The following is a 21,161-nucleotide window of genomic DNA, read 5'->3' on the forward strand; positions in this document are numbered from 1 at the left end:
TGTCATCTATTATTTTTCTGTCTATACCTGTTTAACAAGTACATCTGTGTGCTTCTGTCATTTTCTATACATCCTCTATCTCACTAGATATTTATTTTAAATGTCACTGTGTACCAGGTTTAAGGCTGCCATAAAATAATGCTATGGATAAATTGATATGAAAAATGAACATACATTCCTCAAGATTCAGGAGTCTAGGAGAGCCACAATCTCAGCAGCAGCACGCTCAGGGTCAGGGTCTCCTAAGGGCTACCTTTCTGCTCTGAAGTCCGGTCTCTTATCCTCACATATCCCACACAAGACAATCACCTATCGTCTAGCAAAAGCAACTCTAGTCCACTTACGAGTTCAAAAATGAATTGCCTCACAGCAGCCTTATGCCATGATACAAGATGATGAATTTGTGGAGGATTCAGCATTCAGCCCATAAAACAGTGAGATCCTTTAACACGTGAGAGCCTGTCGTGTATTTTATTCACATTCACAGTTGACCAAGACAATCATTTAGCTGTTACCTGCTTGATTATCCTGTTCTTCCTGATTGCAGGCTTCTGCTCTTCAGCTGATTGATGCAGCTGACTCATGCGCCATAACAGACCGCCAAAGTGCGCGGTGACTCAGATTTGCCATGTGGTTTACACCCTGCATGGAGATCTTCCATTTAATCAGGGCATTTTACTGAAATGTCAGGCAATACTGCCTAAGAAGTTGCTCGTTAAATTTCTTGAGCTGAGAAAATACAAGGCAGAATTATTGTACTATGTTAAGGCTGAATATGGGGCTGTATTGAACAAAGGAAAATAAAAGTTACAAAGCTAAAAAATGAAGTCATGTTTAAAATGATTCTCATGGGGCTAAGGAGATGCCTCAGTGAGTACTAGAACTTGTTGCACAAGCATAAGGGCTTGGACCTGATATTCAGCACCCAAGTAAAAGTCAAGGCACAGCCACACATGCCTGTGCCCCAGCGCTGTGGAAAAGGTAAAAAGATCCAAAATCAGCAGCTGCAGGCTCAGTGAGAGACTCAAGAGAGATAGAGGAGAGATATGACCTTCTCCTCGGGCCTCGACAGGTGATTGCACAGAGCATGTGTACCAGAAGATATACCACATATATGGTGCATACACATACCACACCGCACATGGCACACACACAAGAATCTCCCTAGATTATCTTGCATTTTTGAAAATACATAAATGAAATAGCACTGATGTGCCCACCGCTACCACTACACCCCAGAAACTATATCACTAGTAAACCAAAAAATGTTGCTAAGCTTGTTTGTTTATAATCGATTTTGTTGTTTATTTTTTTATGGATTTACTTGAGAGAAAGAGTCAGATATAGATGGAGAGAGAATGGGCATGCCAGGGCCTGCAGCCACTGCAGAAGAACTCCAGATGTGTGTGCCCCCTTGTGCATCTGGCTAATGCAGGTTCTGGAGAATCGAGTATCGAACCGGTGTCCTTAGGCTTCATAGGTAAGCACTTAACCACTAAGCCATCTCCCTATCCCTATCATTGAATTTTTATAAACATTTTATTATAGCCAGGTGTGGTGACACATGCCTTTAATCTCAGCACTCAGGAGGCAGAGTTTGGAGGATCATCATAAGTTTGAGGCCACCCTGAGACTACATAGTGAGTTCAGCCCTACCTCAAGAAAAATGGGGGTGCTGGAGAGATGGCTTAACTGTTAAGGTACTTGCCTGCAAAGCCAAAAACCCCAGGTCCAATTCCTCAGGACCCATGTAAATTAGATGCACAAGGTGGCACATGCATTTGGAGTTCCTTTTCAGTGGCTGGTAGCCCTGGAGTGCCCTTTTTCTCTCTATGCATATATGCTCCATCCCCCACCCCCTCTCTCTCTCTCTCAAATAAATTTAAAAAAAGGAAAATAATTAAAGCTTTTTATTGAGAATTTTCAACATGAGCATAATGTAATTTGATTATAATCTTCTTCCATTACTTTCTTTAATTCCCCCTTAAAAATCACGTTTTTTCTTTCCTTCTAGTAGATGCTCTTCCATTTTAATCTTTAATTTTGCTCCCCCGTTATCCATGTTGAAATATAGATGGGCTCAATATTATACAGGCCTTATAGAGCTAAATACAGCCCCTGTGAGACGATGTCACCTCCTGTCTGGAAGAAAATCTCCCAAAGCACTCTTCCATCTGTATTTTTTCTACTCTGTGATGATCTGAGTCAGATAGCCTCCATACACTCATGTGTTTCGAATGCTTGATCTCCATCTGGTAGCAATTTTGCAGGTGAATGCTAGCCGGAAGAGGTGCGTTTTTCGGGGGCAGGCTTGGGGGTGTTACAGCCAGCTCCCTGCTTTCCAGACCTCAGCTCTCTCCTCTGCTACACTTTTCCACCTGCTGGATGTCCACCCTCTGCTCTACCATCTTTTCCCTGCCATCACAGAGACCGTAAGCAAAATTTAGAGACAGTACAGGAGATTGCATGCAAAATAAAAATGTTCCACAACAGTAGCAGCTTCCCCTCTAGGGTGTATGACAGTGTCGTGCTATGTAGCACAGGCTGGCCTCAAACACACAATCCTTTTGCCTCAGCCCCACCCTCCCAAGTGCTGGGAGTGCAGACATCCTGAGTCGCTGATTTCCCACTGTGGGTGCTTGTTGGATCCTCACCTCCTTTAAGAACTCATCGGAGGCTTTTGAAATACCATGTATTCAAGATGGTATGAAGTTCAGCCTAGTCTCATCAAATTTAGCATTTTTATTTTGCTTTATAGAAAAATAAAACTAAAATCTTCTCCTTAAGATTTTCCTGAATTTCAGAGAAATAATGAGTGAGAAAAGTAAAGACAATATTGCACCTCCTACTTTGACCGTGATGCATTTTCTTCTTTTTTATAATATCTAGATTGAAATTTTTCAATTTTAAATGTACACCAAAACTAAATTAACTTATGTTGAAAAGGTTACCAACTATAATTCTTCTTTCAGCAAATCAAACCAATCCAGAAACCAATGCAAAGTTGGTTTGTAAGATCCTGTTTAATCTGCACTTTTCTTTTGGATTGAATTGGACTTGCTTCTGAGTTAGTGAAAGCAGTTACTGTTCTTTCTATTTTCCTGTGGTCTGATTATTTTGGGAATAGCAAGTAGAGACGAAAATATACTCTGAAATTCTAACATTTAACTTAAAAATGTGCATTCACAACCTATTTCAAAACTGCTATGGTAGGAAAAAAGATTTATTATACTTTGACAAACACATTGAGGGCATGGGTACAATATTACATAATTTTATTTGCATTTACTTTTGGCTGACAACAATGTAGCAAATATTTTTAAAATACCATGGTCCATACAATGATTTATAAATTATTTTAAATATCTAAATATATTCACATTGCTTTTCTTTGAATTCTTGATTTATAAATATAAAACATATATGGAATTTGGAAGAAAATGTAATAGTGACCATTTGGATTGACATTTATCAAAATATCAGAGGAAGAGAAACCAATGGAAGAAATTTCTATAGAAGATATGAGTAGCAATAACTATAAATGTAATACACAATACAATAAAAAAGGAACCAAATGTTTTCATGCAGAGAGGTGTGTATATCTCAAACCATCTAGTATCCAAACATCTAGTATTCAAAATATATGAGTCAATTCATTTCAAATAATAAAAATATGTAAGTAGAAAATTAATGTTTTATCTTAGTAAAATATAGACATATTCATCACAAAATAACGAATGATGGGCCAGAAATGTGAGCAAATGATTTTTACAGCCTCACATGTTCAGTCAAGTGATTTTGAAAAGGAAAAGCCTAGGTCAGTAGACATTAGAATTAATGTTTTCTACAAAATCAGAGACTGAGGGGATTCTATTGCCCCTTTGGGAACCAACTGTAATGAATAATTTGCATAAGTTAACATAGTTTTATTGACTTAAAACTTTCAAAGATCAAGTTAATTTCTACTTTGTGGAACTAAATGAAATCCTGATCAGTATACGTGTGATTCACAGTGGATCTATTGTGCTACCTAAGCATCTCTGTGGGCTTTGTTTAAAACAATCTCCATTCTGCAGTGTTCATGGCAATGCTGGGTACCCATCAGACCTGCCGGAGAGGAAGGGGAACAGACGCTGGTTTCACAAGGAAGTCGGCACAGTCTCAACTTCATAGCGTAGCCCAATGTAGAGATTTCTTTGTGAGCAAATTGGAGGTCAAATTTGAAAGACGCAGACATATGAGTAAATGAAAAACTGTTAGGAGAAAAAGCACCATGATATAATAGCAACTGAGCTATTATGTAAAATCTAAGTAAATATTAAAAAACACTGTTTTAACATAATAATTACTTCATAGTGTTCTGAATATTTTTCTTCTGGTTTTTTTTTTTTTTTTGGTTTTTGTGTTGTTTCTTTGTTTGTTTGTTTTTTCAAGGTAAGGTCTCCCTCTACCCCAGGCTGACCTGAAGTTCACTGTGGAGTCTCAAAGTGGCCTCACACGGCATTCTTCCTACCTCTGCCTCCCAAATGCTGGGATTAAAGCCATGCACCACCACGCCTGCCTTCTTCTTCTTCTAATAGTTTTTTGGCAGGTGGGAGGCTTTGAGTAGGGTCCCACTTTAGCCCAGGCTGACCTCAAATTCCCTATGTAATCTCAGAGTGGCCTCGAACTCACGGCAATCCTCCCACCTCTGCCTCCCAAATGCTGGGATTAAAGGCATGTACCACCACACCCAGCTGCTTTCTTCTTAATATCTTCATTTTGCAAAGCCTCATAGAAGAAATAAAATTACAATAATAGTGAGGAAATATGTTATTGAAAGATGGAAGACTAAAGATATTAAAGTAAGCCTAAGGAAAAAAAAAACTGAGTAAAAACTCAATGTAATAAATGCCAAAGAGAGCATGATAAAAATTGGAATTTACACTGACATTACAGAAAAGGACTAACTTATAAAAATACAGAATTTATTACAATAAGAACATTTTATGTGTCCAGTTAATATAAATTAATCAAATTCTTCATTGAAAACCAGTTCTTATTATTGGAATAGAGTGCCACTCAGATACTTGAGCATGTATCTTGGAACACATTGCAAATTGAAATAAGGTTGACAGAAAAGCCGCACTACATAAGATTACATTTATACAAATAAGAACAGGCCAATTCATATAGATAGAAAGTCAACTGGAGGTCACCTGAGCCTGAGAGAGAAGGAAGCATGGAAAATTCCTGCGCTTGCTCTCTCTCTCTCTCTCTCTCTCTCTCTCTCTCTCTCTCTCTCTCTCTTTCTCTTTCCCCAAGGCACCACCAACTCCTTACATCTTCTCATGGAGAGATGGAAGTCTCATACTATCCTCCAGCATAAACCATGTTCAGTACATTTGCAAGGAGAGAGAGAGAAGAGAAGAGAAGAGAAGAGAAGAGAAGAGAAGAGAAGAGAAGAGAAGAGAAGAGAAGAGAAGAGAAGAGAAGAGAAGAGAAGAGAAGAGAAGAGAAGAGAAGAGAAGAGAAGAGAAGAGAAGGAATGGGCACTCCATGTTCTCTAGCCACTGCAAATGAACTCCAGACATATGGGCCACCTTGTGCATCTTGCTTACATGGATATTGTGGAAATGAACCTACATCTTTAGGCTTTGCAGACAAGTACCTAAACCACTAACCAATTTCTCCAGCCCTAAATATATGTTCTGCTTGCTTGTGTTTAAGTATGTGCAATGAGTTGAGTGTGTATGTGTGCTGTGGTACATGTATGTCAATGTTCTCTTCCAGATTCCATGGTTATCTGAGCTGCAGTCTGTTGCTGATCCTTGAACTCGCTGTTATTTTTTCACAAGGTTAGTCAATTTCTTTGACTTGTTGTTCCTGTTTGTAGGTCTGGGGTTCCAGGTACACATAATTATATCTCAATGTTTACATGGGATCTGGATGTCCAACCTGGGGCAGTTTTAGGGCCTCTCAGACTCTCATGCTTATGCAGGAAAGACACGTAACCCCTTAATACTCTCTCAATCTCAACATCTCTCTCTCTCTCTCTCTCTGTCTATCTATCTATCTATCTATCCATACATATACATTTTTTAAATTTAGTTATTTGCTCAGAGAGATAGAGAGAGACAGAGAGAATGGGTACACCAGTGCCACCAGTCACTGCAAACAAGTTCCAGATTCATGTGCCACTGTGTGTGTCTGTTCTTACCTGAGCACAGGGGAACTGGACTCAGGTTGTTAGGTTTTTCAGGCAAGTATCTTAACTGCCGAGTCATCTCTCCAGCCCCAAAATATTTTTGATTGGCTAACAAAATCATACAATGATTTACACATGAGTTTACTTTAGGCTAACAGATGACACTTCTGCTACCTAGCTGAAATTGTCTCATTCATGCTCCAAATTTGTTTCTTCAACAATATTTTGATTTGCTTTTCTATACTCCCTCAGCACATTAGTTACTTTTACTGCAAAAATTAACTGTACATGACTTTAAAAATCTTTGCATCAGTGTGTGCACATCAGTAAACCCAGACTGCAAGAGTCAGGAACCAAGCTAATCAAGATTAATGCATTCATTTAACAGATGGTTACAATGTTATTAAAATGCAAATGATTGGTTCCTGCTAATTGTTCAACATCAGAAACAATTAATCAGATGATTTTTTTTTTCATTTTCTGATAGCTTTGTAGCATTTACCTCAAGAGATTAACATAAAAGGCCACTATGTAAATTTTTTTCTCAACTAACCACAGGAGAGACAATCAACTTGAAAGAAAAGTGGAATAAAGATTATATATTTATAATAAGGGGGAAATCCTTTTAGTACTATAATTTGTTCATGATTTTTTTTGCACCCAGTTTATCTTGTCATTATGTAATTATGTTTATCCAAATAAGCACTAAAGAATAATGGGATTTGGTGCCTCACTTTGAGTCAAAAAGGACAAACTAAATGCCTTTGTAAATAAAACGATGCACTACAGAGCAGACTACAGCATTGCACAGTCGCAGGGCAGCATGGAAAAATGGCTTTATGAATTCTTCAGATATCATGGATTAAATATAATACCATTCCAGTAATATAGGATATATCCCTAACCAAAGAGATGTCGATCATTTTTAGGGCACATATGCATAGAAAAATTTGACAAGAAATATTTCAGAATGTCATAAATGACTTGTATGTTAACGATTTTAATGCGTCCTGTGGCTACACACAAACAGATAAGCGTGGTCACATTTATCCAATCAGCAAGCTTTAATGCCTTTTACATAATGAAAAGAAAATTCTGCAGTATTCCATGGTCATTTTTTTTAAATATGTTACAATTCGCGGCGGTTTGATGTCTTGAGACATAGTGATCGAGCATAAAGGCTTGCCTCTCCTGGAGTTTTCTAATGCTTTGCTTTGTTCTGTTTGGCTTTGGAGACAGGGCCGCACCAAGTATGCAGTTCAGGCTGGCCTCAAACATTTGGGCTCGTGCTGGGCATGTGGCTCGGTTGGTAAGGTGCTTGCCTAGTGTGCGTGAAGCCCTGGGTTTGTTCCCCAGCACTTCGTAAATCCTGCATAGCTGTAGACCCTTGACACCCCAGCATCTGGGAGGCGAGGACAGGGCTCATCCTCAGCGATGTGGTGAGCACAAGAACAGTTTGAGCTAGTAAAACCATCTCAAAACAATCAACACTCAAACACTTGATGGGATGCTTAAATTCTGTTGGCAACTTAATCAGACCAGGAATTCATGGAGTGACTAGGTCTCTGTGAAGGTGTTTCCATGAAGAATTAATTGAGAGAAGTCCTTTCAGCAGAGTGGGGACCCACAGGGAACTCCAGGAGAATGTGGAGCCTTTTACCTTCCAGCTGCCGCCGCTCCGCCCCGGAGCAATGCCTTGGGCCTGACGCCCACCACTAACTGCTCGGGAACTTTCTGCTCGGTGGTCGCTGTAGACCTTGGATTGCAACTTGCAGTCAGCCCCATGGACTGATCCGCAGGCAGGCACTCTGATTCTCAGGTGTGCAGACAGATCCTGTTGGGCAACCCAGCCAGTGTCTTGTAAACTAATTCAATTTACTCTGCTTTTTAATACCTATTCATTCCATCAGTTCTGTTCCTCTAGAGACCGCTCAGTGATCCGCAGCTGCCTCAAGAGTAGCTAGAACTGAGACCAGCTCTTGAAGCAGTGCACAGCTGGCCTACTCGTATGCAGTTTTAAGGTGACTTCTCTAGGAAGAACCCATATTTCATATATTCATGTACCCTGTTCATTCAGGAGCCAAGTAACGGAACACTAGAGGACAAACACTCCAGACATTTTTGCCAGTCCCAAGCCTGCTCGCATCAGATTGCATGCCTTTCCCGCAGTACAATCTACAACCGGCCTTTCCTCCTCACTTCTGGTGCCCCTGGCCGCTGGGCTCACCCTCGAGGTCCGTAGCTCTGCTTCTTCCTCATCAACTCTGCCCCAGATTACTTCTTCTCTGACAGGTGTCCCCTCCTATGCTGACCTCGCCATATGGCAATAAAAAAGAAATTTTATGTGCATTTTTAAAGCACTGTAATAATATGTATCTGGGGCAGTGTCAAAGAGAAACAGCATCGCATGGAGAGTAATTATGTAGGATCTGCTATTGACTGGCTTCTTTGATAAGGTGAACTTTGAGCAAAATTTTAAAAAGTGTGAAGAATTCCACAGTGAAGATAGCTTGGTAAAGGAAGTTACAGTGAGAATGAACCGGAGTTTTAAAACCCCCAAGGTAGACCATTATCTGACATGTTGTGGGAAAAGCAGATGGGCTGTGGTCACTGGAGTGGACAATGAAGTGTGGCAAGAAGCGCCAGACTACAGTTGAAAAGATGCAGACCATGCAGGAATTTGTAATACTGATTACTGACATTGACTTTTACTATGGCTAAATTGGAGGGGTTTTGTAAGGTAATACTATTTTAGTGCATATTGCAACATAAACGAGAGTAAGGAGCAAACATGTGAATAGGGACTCTAATTAGGCATATACAAAATTAATCCAAGTGAAAGTTGGTAGGGGATTCCATCACATTAATTGCATTTAGGAGGAGATTTGAATTCTACCTATTAAAAGTTGATGTTGAACACACGCCTTTAATCCCAGCACTCAGGAGGCAGAGGTAGGAGGATCGCCATGAGTTTGAGGCCACCTTGAGACTATATAGTGACTTCCAGGTCAGCCTGAGCTAGAGTGAGACCCCACCTCAGAAAACAAACAAGCAAACAAAATAATAATAAAATAAAAAAGTTGAAATCAACATTCCTCATAAGTTCTCTCACCCCATAACACTTTACTGAAGAATACCTAGTATGGGTATTTTATCCTTCTGATAAACAGAGACCAATATGTGATTAGATGTACTAATTTGCTGAAACCAAGGAGTGAAACAGGATGGTGGGACATTAAGTGGTCAGAACAAGTTGCAGAATAGGATGGAGGTCAAACACATTCCAGTAGGCAAGAATACAAGAGTGAACACACTGTGCTAAGGATCTTAGCTGGACCTTTGAGAGGACCTTAGGTGAACAGGTATGCCATGGAAACTCTTTTACCTGACATACTTTTAAGTATGGAAAATAGGAAAATGAGATTTAAATGTCCCATCTTTCTTCTATATGATTAGATCTAACCATTTGTTAAAATACCTATTTAAACTCCAGGTATTCTCATGAAAGAACATAGGGCCTATACATCAGCATTGCCCCCAAGACCTCTGTGCTACCGCACATTCAGACCCCTCCCCAAGCAGTGCAGTGGGTCAGCGTGTTGCCACAATTACTGAAGCCTCTTACTTTCTGTCAAAAAGGGGTTTTCTAAAAGGTTGAAGAAGTGGTATATCATTTTTATTATATGTGAATTTCATTTAATTAAATTATGTCAAGATATATTGTTTAGGGTTTTGAATTTTGACATAATTTATTTTTTGTTTGTGAGGAGAGAGAGAAAAAGAGAGGAGCAGGAAGGGGCATGCCGGGGTCTCCTGCCGCTGCAAACACTCCAGAGGCATGTACCACTTTGGCATCATATAAGTAATGGGGAATTGAACCCAGGCCAGCAGACTTTGCAGGCAAGCATCTTTAAATACTGAGCCATCTCCCCAGCCCTCAACTTTGTATTTCTTGATGTGTATACGATTATGTCATTTTTATGTACTTTGATATCCAAATGTAAAATTTACTGAGGAGCTTACAAAAAGAACAGACAAGCAAATATTTAAGATTAATAATCATATGCAAATTTAAAAATAGATCTTCACATGTAAATAATAAACTGCCCTAGTATTTTTTTAAAAAGTGTCAGTTACTTTCTTATTACAAAAGTACCAGAATAAGTTTGGGGAATGAAAGTGTTTGTTTTGGAGAATAGTTCCAGAGGTTAAAGTACATCATGATGACAAAACATGGTGGGAACAGGAACCCAAGGTCACATTATCACATCAGCACTGAGTAAGGAGAGCAAGGGGTGGGGGGAAGAGAGAAAAAGAGAGAGACAAAAAGTGAGTGGACAGCCAGCAGGAAGTAAGGCCAGGCCATGACACCTCAAAGCCCACTTCCTTCAGCAAGGCTATCTCCTAAAGGTTCCACAACCTTTCCAAACAGTGTCACTTTGCTAGGTAGCAAATGTTCAAACACACAAATCTAAGGGCAGCATTACTTTCAAGCCACCACGGGCAATGATCTAAATTATGCAGATGTTATATTGTTCTGACATTTATATTTATTTAATAGGTACTTTTGTAAAATTAGGCAACATGTAAATCTTCATTAACAACTAATATTAAGACATCCTTACTGTATTCATTATTTAACGAAATTTTGACATATTGAAATTTTGAAGATAATCAACATAAACTTAAAAACAAATATATTGTTACTATAAATTGTCATGTTATGTGTATATTGTAAAGATACAAAATAATTCATCTTTATTAGGATTTTCAATTTCTAAAAGAAGACGTTTTTAATTTCTGAACTGTGCACTGATACTTTTAAAATCTATGCACTGTATGCACCAGAGTTTGTACATTAAATTTTCCCTTCAAGCTACCTAACAGATAGTATGCCTTCCTTTCTCGAGTTGTGATACTCTTTCAAGTCTTTCAGATCTTGTTTTTTATCTGCATCAAACATGAGTGCCACAACATTCTTAAAGATGAAAGTAACTGTCTTGAAATAGAAAAAGAGAATTCTGCTTAACAACATAGTATAATTTTCATAGGAACATCTGTTCTAAACAAAATTTCAGCTGAAACTTTCATGGGCATTCTACAAAACAAATAATGTGCTACTTCCAAAATAAAATATATTAAAATTAAGATGCAAATGTTTCTTTTGCCTACATATATGAAAAAGTGATATTTTTAAGCAATTATGCACATATCCTGAAGCAAATTTTATATTCATTGCTTAAAACCATTTTATGATTAAAGCAAAATGTAAAGTAAAATCAGTTTCAACACCTTTACAACCACAATAAAGGATTCATATTTTAAAGGCCTTTATTATATTTCTACTTTGTTACATATATACATATATATATATGATCATAATTACTCAATAAATCTTTTGCATGCTTTTGTTTTTATAACTTTTTATAACTACTTATAAAGCAGTCAAATAATACTAATTGTTACTGTACACATCATGTTTTCTTTTATTAATGTGAAGTAAACTTCAAAGAGTCACATTATATTTAATGTTATTTTTGTAGTTCCAAAACTTTTAATGAGTTATCATTTTTTTTTTTGTTATTGGAGATAGGGTCCACTTTAGCCACTCTAGCCCAGGCTGACCTGGAATTCACTATGTAGTTTCACAGCAATCCTCCTATTTCTGCCTCCAGAGTACTGGGATTAAAGGCATGTGCCACCATGCCTGATGACTTATCATTTTGTAACATCAGCTTATATTTAGAAAAGCTAATGGCTTTAAAGAATTATAGAGTAGTAGAAAGTAAAAAGTCACACTTATATGCACGAAATAGAAGAAAATAAGGGCAACATATTCACAGTTGTTATTGGTATGATAGTGCACACACACACACACACACACACACACACACACACACACACACCATGAGATAAGACAGGTATATGTGTGTATGTGTTTCTGATCTGTGTTTATATCCATATGTGTGGGGGCACTGGCTTGTCCTTGCCCAAGTATGGGTGTTCATGTGCCAATCTTGGAGACCAGATGTTGACTTTGGGTATCTTCCTCAATGACTCTACACCTTTTTTTTTTTTTTTTTCACACAGGGCTTCTGATTGAACCGGAAGCTCACTGATTCAGCCAGGGTTTCTCCCATCTCTACCTACCTTGGCCCTGTAATTACAGACAGCTATACACCCATTCAGCATTTGAATGAATTCCGAGGATTATCTTAGCTTCTGAAGCCTCTTCTGATTTTCAAATAGCATATCTATATAAAACTAAATAAATAATATTCTAAAGGAAATATAAAAATGCATGTGTATAAAATGTAGAGGAAGTTACTATCAGTTATTTTCATTTTCTCATTTACTACTACTTTGTATCAAAAACTACTATATAGTTAATATATTCTCACTATTCCCAGTTTACACAAGAAATACTGCAACTTAAAGAGGACAGTTGTGGGCTGGAGAGATTGCTTAGTGATTAAGGCACTTGCCTCAAAGCCTAAGAACCCAGGTTCAACTCTTCCGAATTCACATAAGCCAGAAGCACAAGGTAGCACATGCATGTGGAGTTCACTTTCAGTGGCTAGAGGTCCTGCTACACCTGTTCTCATTCTCTCTGCCTCCTTTTCTCTCTCTCCCCTTCTGATAAATAAATATAAAATATTGTTTTAAAAAAGAGAGAATCTGCCCAAGATGCTGACATACCTAATAAACATCTCGAGGACCGAACAACATGGAAAGTGGGTGGGAGGGGGTAAGAGTGGGAGTGAAGGACACAGAAATGGACCCAAATGCCAATGCTCCCATAAAATTCTACATCCTACAAGACCAACTAAATGGATGAACCTTCATCAGATCCTTAGAGGAAATACCTGAATCACAGGGCCTTGGAGAGGGTATGATGAAGACGAACCTTAATCATCTCCTGTTTCTCTCTCTCTTCCTCTCTCTCTCTCTCTCTCTCTCTCTCTCTCTCTCTCTCTCTCCCCCTCTTCTCTTTATCTATTTCATATTACTTATCTTTTTCTCCCTTCTTTTCCTTGGCATTGGTGTGAAACTCCCAGTACCAGCATGTGGTTAACATCAACTATGAGCTGTTGATCAGAGAGACCTATAAGGTTTCCCAGAAGAAGACAGATTTCTGTCAGAGTACTTGATGTCCCACAAGAGGTTAAAGGTAAGACCCTACTGCCAAAGACACCATATGCTATTGCTAAGGAACATGGAGTGACCTTTCTGGAATCTGGAAGAGAGTCAGTCCCTAAACAGTTAGCTCATCTAGTGCCAGAAGGTGCTACATGAGTGACTGAGGGAAAATGACCAACATTTGTCCAAGCAATTTTTGGTCTAAGCTACTCAGCAGGAAACAACTTGACATGATGCTCACATAACTGCAATAGTGGCATACAGACAAGCTGGGTAACCAAATGTTCTTGATTTGGTTAATGGATCCACTCAATGGAATGGAACCCATAGCTGGAGCTGGAAAACAAGTCAGAACTCTATTCAAAAACAAGCCAGCTCTCCATTATCAAGTTCCCACCAATCATGGCCTATAAGAAGGCCTACACCTATTAAATTCTCTCTAAGATAATAATAGTTATCCCATTTATCTGATACTGACCTCAATTTCAATTGGAGAACTTGCTTGTCTTTTTCAGATGCACACAGATCCTGAGGAGAGAACCAGCTCATCACACCTCACTAGGACCCCAGCTGAAACCATAGAGTAATTGGGGAAATGAGCAAGAGTGCTGCTTTCTTAGTGAACCTGATTCTAGCACTAGGGTGAATGAGATCACAGAGAAGTTTCAAATCCTCCCAAGCCAAAGATGCAGAGACACAGGGGCTCCCAAGACCTCATCACTGAAGTAGACCTAAAATGAACCCAAAATGGCTCAGGGAAATTTATAGAAGAGGGAGTGGAAAAATTGTTAAAGCCACATTTTGAGACATTATACACAGAGACATTTCCTCTTACCCATAACTGAGGACTAGCCCCACAATACATGACCCATATTCCCCAATTAGGAGGGTCCCTTTGGAGTGGGGAGGACAGGGAGGAGACTAACAATGGTACCAATATGGCTGTAGACACACTGTATACATAACTCACGAAAAAGGAGAGAGAACTAAAGAGGACTGTTGTAATACCGATGTTAACCAAAAATAAATTGTGGCTGGAGAATTTAAAGCAAGTCTGCATAGAAATGGTTTCATAAATTTCTCATAATTTTATTTCAAAAATATTTTATTGTCACCATTCATTTTATTGAATCCAATTTAAAAGTTAAATGAAATGTACCTATATTGATCTAAATGACACTAACTTTTAGGAGTTGGATAATTTTATACCAAAATTTCTATTGAGCATTCCAATAGATATACTTGCACTCTTCGATTAAGAAAATAATACATAATAACATGGCTTTAAATTCTAAAAAGATGCAAAAGGAAACCTATGGTTAGTGAAGATGAGGCTAAAACCATGTTTTTATAATGGCATGGTGTTGTACAGCATATTAGTTGCTATTCTTGTCACTGAAACGAAATATCTAACAAAAGCAACTTAAGAAAGGAAGGGTTTATTTTAGCTAATTGATTAAGTGGTTTTAAGAACAGGCACAGGCCATTATGGAAGAACAAGTATGGCTGAAGCAGAAGTGTTAAGGTGCTGGTCACAGCACATCCACAGTCAGAATTAGAGAGAAAAGACTGCTGATATTCAGCCAGTATGTCCCCTCTGTCACCTGTTTTCAGTCTGGGACCCTCAGCCCATGGTATGTGCTGCCTTCAAGGGTAGATCTTCCCTTCTTAGTTCAACATCTCTGGCGAGATTCTCAAAGACACACACAGAGCATGTCTCTCAGGGCATTGTAAATCCAGTCACGCTGACTATGGCCATTAACCATGAAGCACATGCTGATAGTGGTCATGCATAGGAATCCTGTATCGTGTTCTCTAGGAGCATTCTCACAAGAGGTCACACCTGTAATAGTTGGAAGGTGTTGGAATAAATTCATGTACCTTAAATATTTCATACCCCCACAGAAAGAAAGTGGTCTATTAAACGCACACAAGGTCCCTTCTTAGCTAATCTCACTGTGTTGTAGTCACCTTCTCAATGCTGGACAAACACCTGACCAGAAGCAATGGGTTTATTTTAGGCTTACATAATCCAGGGGAAACACCACTAATGGCAGAAGAATTTGGCTAATTCTATCTCACATCAGCATAGCAGAGGGAGGAAAAGCCAACAAGCCAGCAAACATGAACACCCAGAGCTCCACACTACTCTGAACACATCTTAGGGTCAGACTACAAGATCCACCCCCAGGGACACATCCTGCCACAGACTGCTGGAGATACAAGTTAATGTTCAATCAAAATTATATCAGGCTATCCAGGTAATACATTTACAGTCGAACTATGCCATGCCACCCCTGGTCTATGGAGATCATCACGCAATGCAAATTGCATTCAGACCCAATTCAAACGTCCCCCTGTACGGATCTGTGGAAGTAGTACAGTTTCTTCCACCACGTGGCACCTTGTGCATTCTGGGAATTTGAACCTAGGTCCTTTGGCTTCATGGGTAAGTCATATCTCCAGCCTAAGATATGATCATTTTAATATTTTTGAATATCTGTTACTGGGAATTTTTAGTTCTATAATTGCTTTTAAAAAATATTAAATGACTTCTATTGTTTCTCCTGGAAGTGGTAGCTTTTACAGTTGATTTATTTTAAGGGAATGCATGACCTCTTATTATGAAAATGATTCAGTTAGGATAAAAGCACCCTTATCTTTGATATTACAACATATGACCAGCATCAATGTTCATATGAGTGACGTCTTCTAATTCTAATCAATGGAGAAGCTGCTCACTCAGCATGGTCATCTTATCCACTCTCTCTCCCAACTGGCTATATTCATTCTGAAGGCTATTGACAGAACCTCTTCTCTTCTGTCTTCCTTCCTTCCTTCCTTCCTTCCTTCCTTCCTTCCTTCCTTCCTTCCTTCCTTCCTTCCTTCCTTTCTTCATTTGTTCTTTCTCTCTCTCTCTTTCTTGTCATTGAGCTTGTAGCAGGATATGTGACTTTTTAAATTCACCATGGACACTGCCTAGAGGAGATAACTTCTGTCTCTTCCGGGACCACATGCTTCTTTGAACACAGACACTTGCTCAGGCGGGTTCTTTCTTGCTCAACTGCACAGCATCACTAGGAGAGAAACAAGGACCGTGAGAGTGACAGTGGAGGGAGGGGAGCGGTGTCGCCCTGGCTTCTCACTGTTCACAAAGTGTCCGGTTAATCCTCGTGGCCCCTCTGCCTGGCTCACCTCGGGTTGCTCTCAGTCTCTTTCATCAATTCACCAGAGCAGTGAGCCTATTTGGCCCATGCTATGTTTCTTGGCTGTTATGTCAGAGATTTCAAGGACTGGAGCACCTACCTTCAATGGCACTCCTAATGTTCAGGAAATAGGAAAAATTTAAGATACACTGCCATTGAAACATCTTCTACTCTTTAGATTCCCTAACCAATGTTCTGTTCCTTTATTTCTTTCCAGTGTTCCTGTCATCCACAATTCAATTATTTCTCGAAATCATTATGCTTAGGAAAGAGGACCAGAGTGAAGAGAAATCTTGCAGGGACCATGTGTAACTTTAAATATGTATTACTTACAAACTGAATTATTATCTTTTCTGTTGCTTGGTGTAGTTTTCAAAAACAGAGAATTTTCATGATCAGTTTATATAATATCTAGTTTTAAGTCTAATGTATCATGTATCTTAATTGATTTATTTTGTGAATATCATTATTTCAGTTGTTTTCATCCTTAATGAGGACTAATCCATCATTTCAGATGAGAAGCACTACATGGTGCATCAGACATATTAGATGTTTAGTTTTTCCAGATATTAAATATTTTTCAATAGATGTTACTTAGCTCAGATACAATCAATCTGTATGAGATGACTGGACATTACAACTCATTTCCACCATGCCTGCATTGTACAAATAAACTTCCAAAAATCAATAATGCTTGCCTCATTTCAAGTGTCTTGTAACTAATATTACTGGAACCATCTATTATATGTAATACCATGTTTGATCTCTGTAATCAGCCTGTGTAATAGTTTTTGTTATCCGTTTTTCATAAAGGTTCAAGAAGGTTAAATAACCTTCTTGGTTAGACAGAGACTAATGTGCACTGATTTTATTTTCATCCTCTTACATTTTTCCATGACATATTTTTCCAAAAAATAAATAAAATAAAACTCTTGCATGAGATTTAATACATTGAAAACTACTTTATCTTAGAAATTTTAGAAAAGAGAATATATAAAAATTCTGTTTATAAATTTCTATTACTATAGGAATGAATAACAATTTTTGCTCCTAACAAATCTCAAATCCAATGAATTAAATTCTGGGATTTTATGATTTTCGAATATTAAAACATAAAGTGTCAATGATCTCATTGTTAAATATTTTTCCCCTATATATGTTTTTTTTTCTCACCTTTGGACTCAAAGTATGAAAAGCTAGTTCAAATTATCTTAATCTCTGAGGTTTTTGTAGCAGTCTGGCAAAAGTTAGTGCTCTAGGACATCTTCCACTAATCCAATCCAAAATGTATTTTGACTCGTCATTTTCTAATTGTTTTCACTGACAATATTTTTAATAAACAAAGAACTACTTTCTGTGAGCATAAATTTTGATTTATATTAATATTCTGACACACAATGATAACATAATAATATTCACTGTTTCAGTGTAAAATGTTTTCTTAAATCTTATATTTTCACCTTGTCCAGACATACCCTGGAGTGTATTCCAAGAAGCACAATGGCTGCATCAAATAACACACGCTTTCCTAAGTTATATCACCTGTTGTTCATACTGATGTGTAGCCTATGCAAGTCTAGGTAGGTTGGTTGAAGTGAATGGCTTCTCTTTTGGCTCTTATCATCTTCAAATTTAGTTATATAGTGAGCCCCAAAGACAATCATCCCTAAGGCCCCTAAATTCTTTAAGTCCTGACCTATGTCATGGAATTACTCTTTTCTACTTTCATTCTCTGTAATGCTAAGTTGTTATCAAAGCTTGTGTGCATTTGGCCAAACTTGTTACTCATCATATCTAGTCCTAGCTATATTATGTTCATTTTCCTGCTACTTTGTTACTATATAATAAAAAATATGTAAAATGTCTGAGTATGGTGGTACATGACTCTAATCCAAGAATTTGGAAAATTTGGGACATCAAAGTAAGAGATCAGTAGATCAAGCTCAGGTTCTGGTACATAGTGTGGTATGTGGGACTAGGCTCACAAAACAATTGAAATAGATAGATAGATAGATAGATAGATAGATAGATAGATATAGACTCACTCACATAGAGGAAACAAGCATCTTTCTTCATCATACTCTTAAATATTAGTGAACCTGCCATACCTTTCAAATAACTCTGCTTTGACAAAATGCCAATTCCCCTGTGGATAGCTCTGTGGAGAACTTAATTTTGTTTCTCTGAGCCTCAATGCATCACTTCATAAGTCATCCAAATCAAAATTTCTGCTTATTTGCCTCTCAGTGAGCAGATGTTGCCTTTCTCAGGTCAAATCCTAACTACAAATAAAAATTAAATCATAGATCATTTGCAAAAGCTCAATAACATCTTATATTTAATAAATTATTCAAATATGCAAGTAATCCATAATCTATACGGCAGATGTTAGTATTAAAGAAAGAGAAAAATAAAAGGCCTTAAAGTTCCTACAGTTCATGGTTTACTAGATAATAGTTTTACTACTATTTCTCTCAATGATTTTATTACCCTTAGAAGATCAAAACTTCACATATGATAGATATGAGGAGGTAAAATGTGCACAACTGGAAAATAGTACTCTATAATTAGAATTGTGGATGGAATTTAACATATAATATATATCAAAGAACTGGAGAAAATTAACTTACCATGAATACAAATGGTTTCGTTTACCATTGTCTTTTGTTGTTGTTGTTGTTTTGTTGTTTTGTTTGTTTGTTTTAAATCTCCTATTGATCCAGTTTCTTAAATCGATGGGGTAAAAGAAGGTATTTCCTCTTCCCTGAGAACCCATGTCCAATTAGATGAAGAATTGATTCAGAATCATACTCTGGATTTTCAGCCACAGTCTTTCCAAGTCCTTCTTGTACGTCTCAGCTTCCAGGGACTAGCGGACTGGTTGAAATCAGCAAGAGAAAGAGACAAGGGAAACACACTCATCAGAACAAAAGGAAGTTAAATAATCCCTCTACTCACAGTTCTCCAGGAGACCACATTAGCCTTCCTGTCTTTTACCAGCATGCTAATCTTTTTTTTTTTCTCCTTGTCTATGAGAATTTTATATATTCTTAACTTATGTCAATGATCTTTTAAATACCATGAGTCATACATGGTGTCATCCACACAGACTTATTCATTCTATCAATTTTTTGAATGTTTGTTCCATTATACTTACTATATTATTATTAATACCAAAATGTAAAGATCAGAGATCAATATCAGCATATGGTTTTAATTATAGAAAATAAATAATAACATCTACTAGAGTTAAAAAAAAAGTCCATGTTAACAACCAGGCGTGGTGGTGCATGCCTTTAATACCAGTACTCTGGAGATAGAGTTAGGAGGAGCAGTGCAAATTTGAGGCCAGCCTGAGACTACATAGTACATTCCAGGCGAGCCTGGGCTTGAGAGAGCCCTGCCTTGAAAAACCAAAGGAAAGAAAAAGAAACTCAAGTTTAACACCAGCCAGATAGAAACATCAATCAGAGCAGCTAGGTAGCGGGCTTCACACTGCCATTTCTACCTTCTCTCAAATGAAAACAGTTAAGTAGAAATATATATTTGAGTCGAAAATACTATGAGAAAGAACATTTTTCTATAAGGAAACAGAAAGGCTTGGTGAATAAGTCCAAGTTCCTCCCACCACCACCTGTGCAGATTTGGTAAATTTTCAGGAATAAACCTACTTCAGTTGAGTCATGAATGAAGAAGAAAAGACTAATTAATGCAAATTAGCATCAGGGAGTAGGCCTGAGCTCAGCATTAGAGAGTAAGAAATCTAGGAAGGAAATGCTAGTCTGTTTTAGAGTGTAACAGGAAAATGACAAAACGGATTGAAGGGGAAAGAGTAGTATACTATGAATACACTAAGAGTGTTTTGAATGACATAATGTCTTTCTATATTTAGGGATCAATCCATAGTTTCCAGGACTGATCATCTACAGCTGACATCTGACTTTCCCTACAGTAAAGGTTATTGGCGGGCTGGAGAGATGGCTTAGCGGTTAAGCGCTTGCCTGTGAAGCCTAAGGACCCCGGTTCGAGGCTCGGTTCCCCAGGTCCCACGTTAGCCAGATGCACAAGGGGGCGCACGCGTCTGAAGTTCGTTTGCAGAGGCTGGAAGCCCTGGCGCGCCCATTCTCTCTCTCTCCCTCTATCTGTCTTTCTCTCTGTGTCTGTCTCTCTCAAATAAATAAAAAATTAAAAAAAAAAAAAGGTTATTGGCATCCCAACCATGTTTGAGTCAAATTCCCAAGTGAACCCACATCCCTCCACACACTGAGCAAGTTGGGAGAAAGGAAGGTTCTCTTCTTTTATATTTCCATAATATGTTGGGTATATTAACCACTTGAGGAAGCAAAACTTTTCTTTAAAAAAATTCCTCATGTAAGGATCAATATTCTGATAATAATAAATGATCTGAAGGAAAAGAGTGAATCAGTTTTGTTCCTCAAGTGACTTGCAATGATGCTTTACAAAAGTTGTGCCTTAGCTGGGTGTGGTGGTGCACGCCTTTAATCCCAGCACTCAGGAGGCAGATGTAGGAGGATTGCCGTGAGTTCGAGGTCACTCTGAGACTGCATAGTGAATTCCAGGTCAGCCTGGGCTAGAGTGAGACCCTACATCAACCCCCCCCACCAAAA

Source organism: Jaculus jaculus, chromosome 13 (assembly GCF_020740685.1).
Source record: "Jaculus jaculus isolate mJacJac1 chromosome 13, mJacJac1.mat.Y.cur, whole genome shotgun sequence".
Taxonomy (NCBI): Eukaryota; Metazoa; Chordata; class Mammalia; order Rodentia; family Dipodidae; genus Jaculus; species Jaculus jaculus.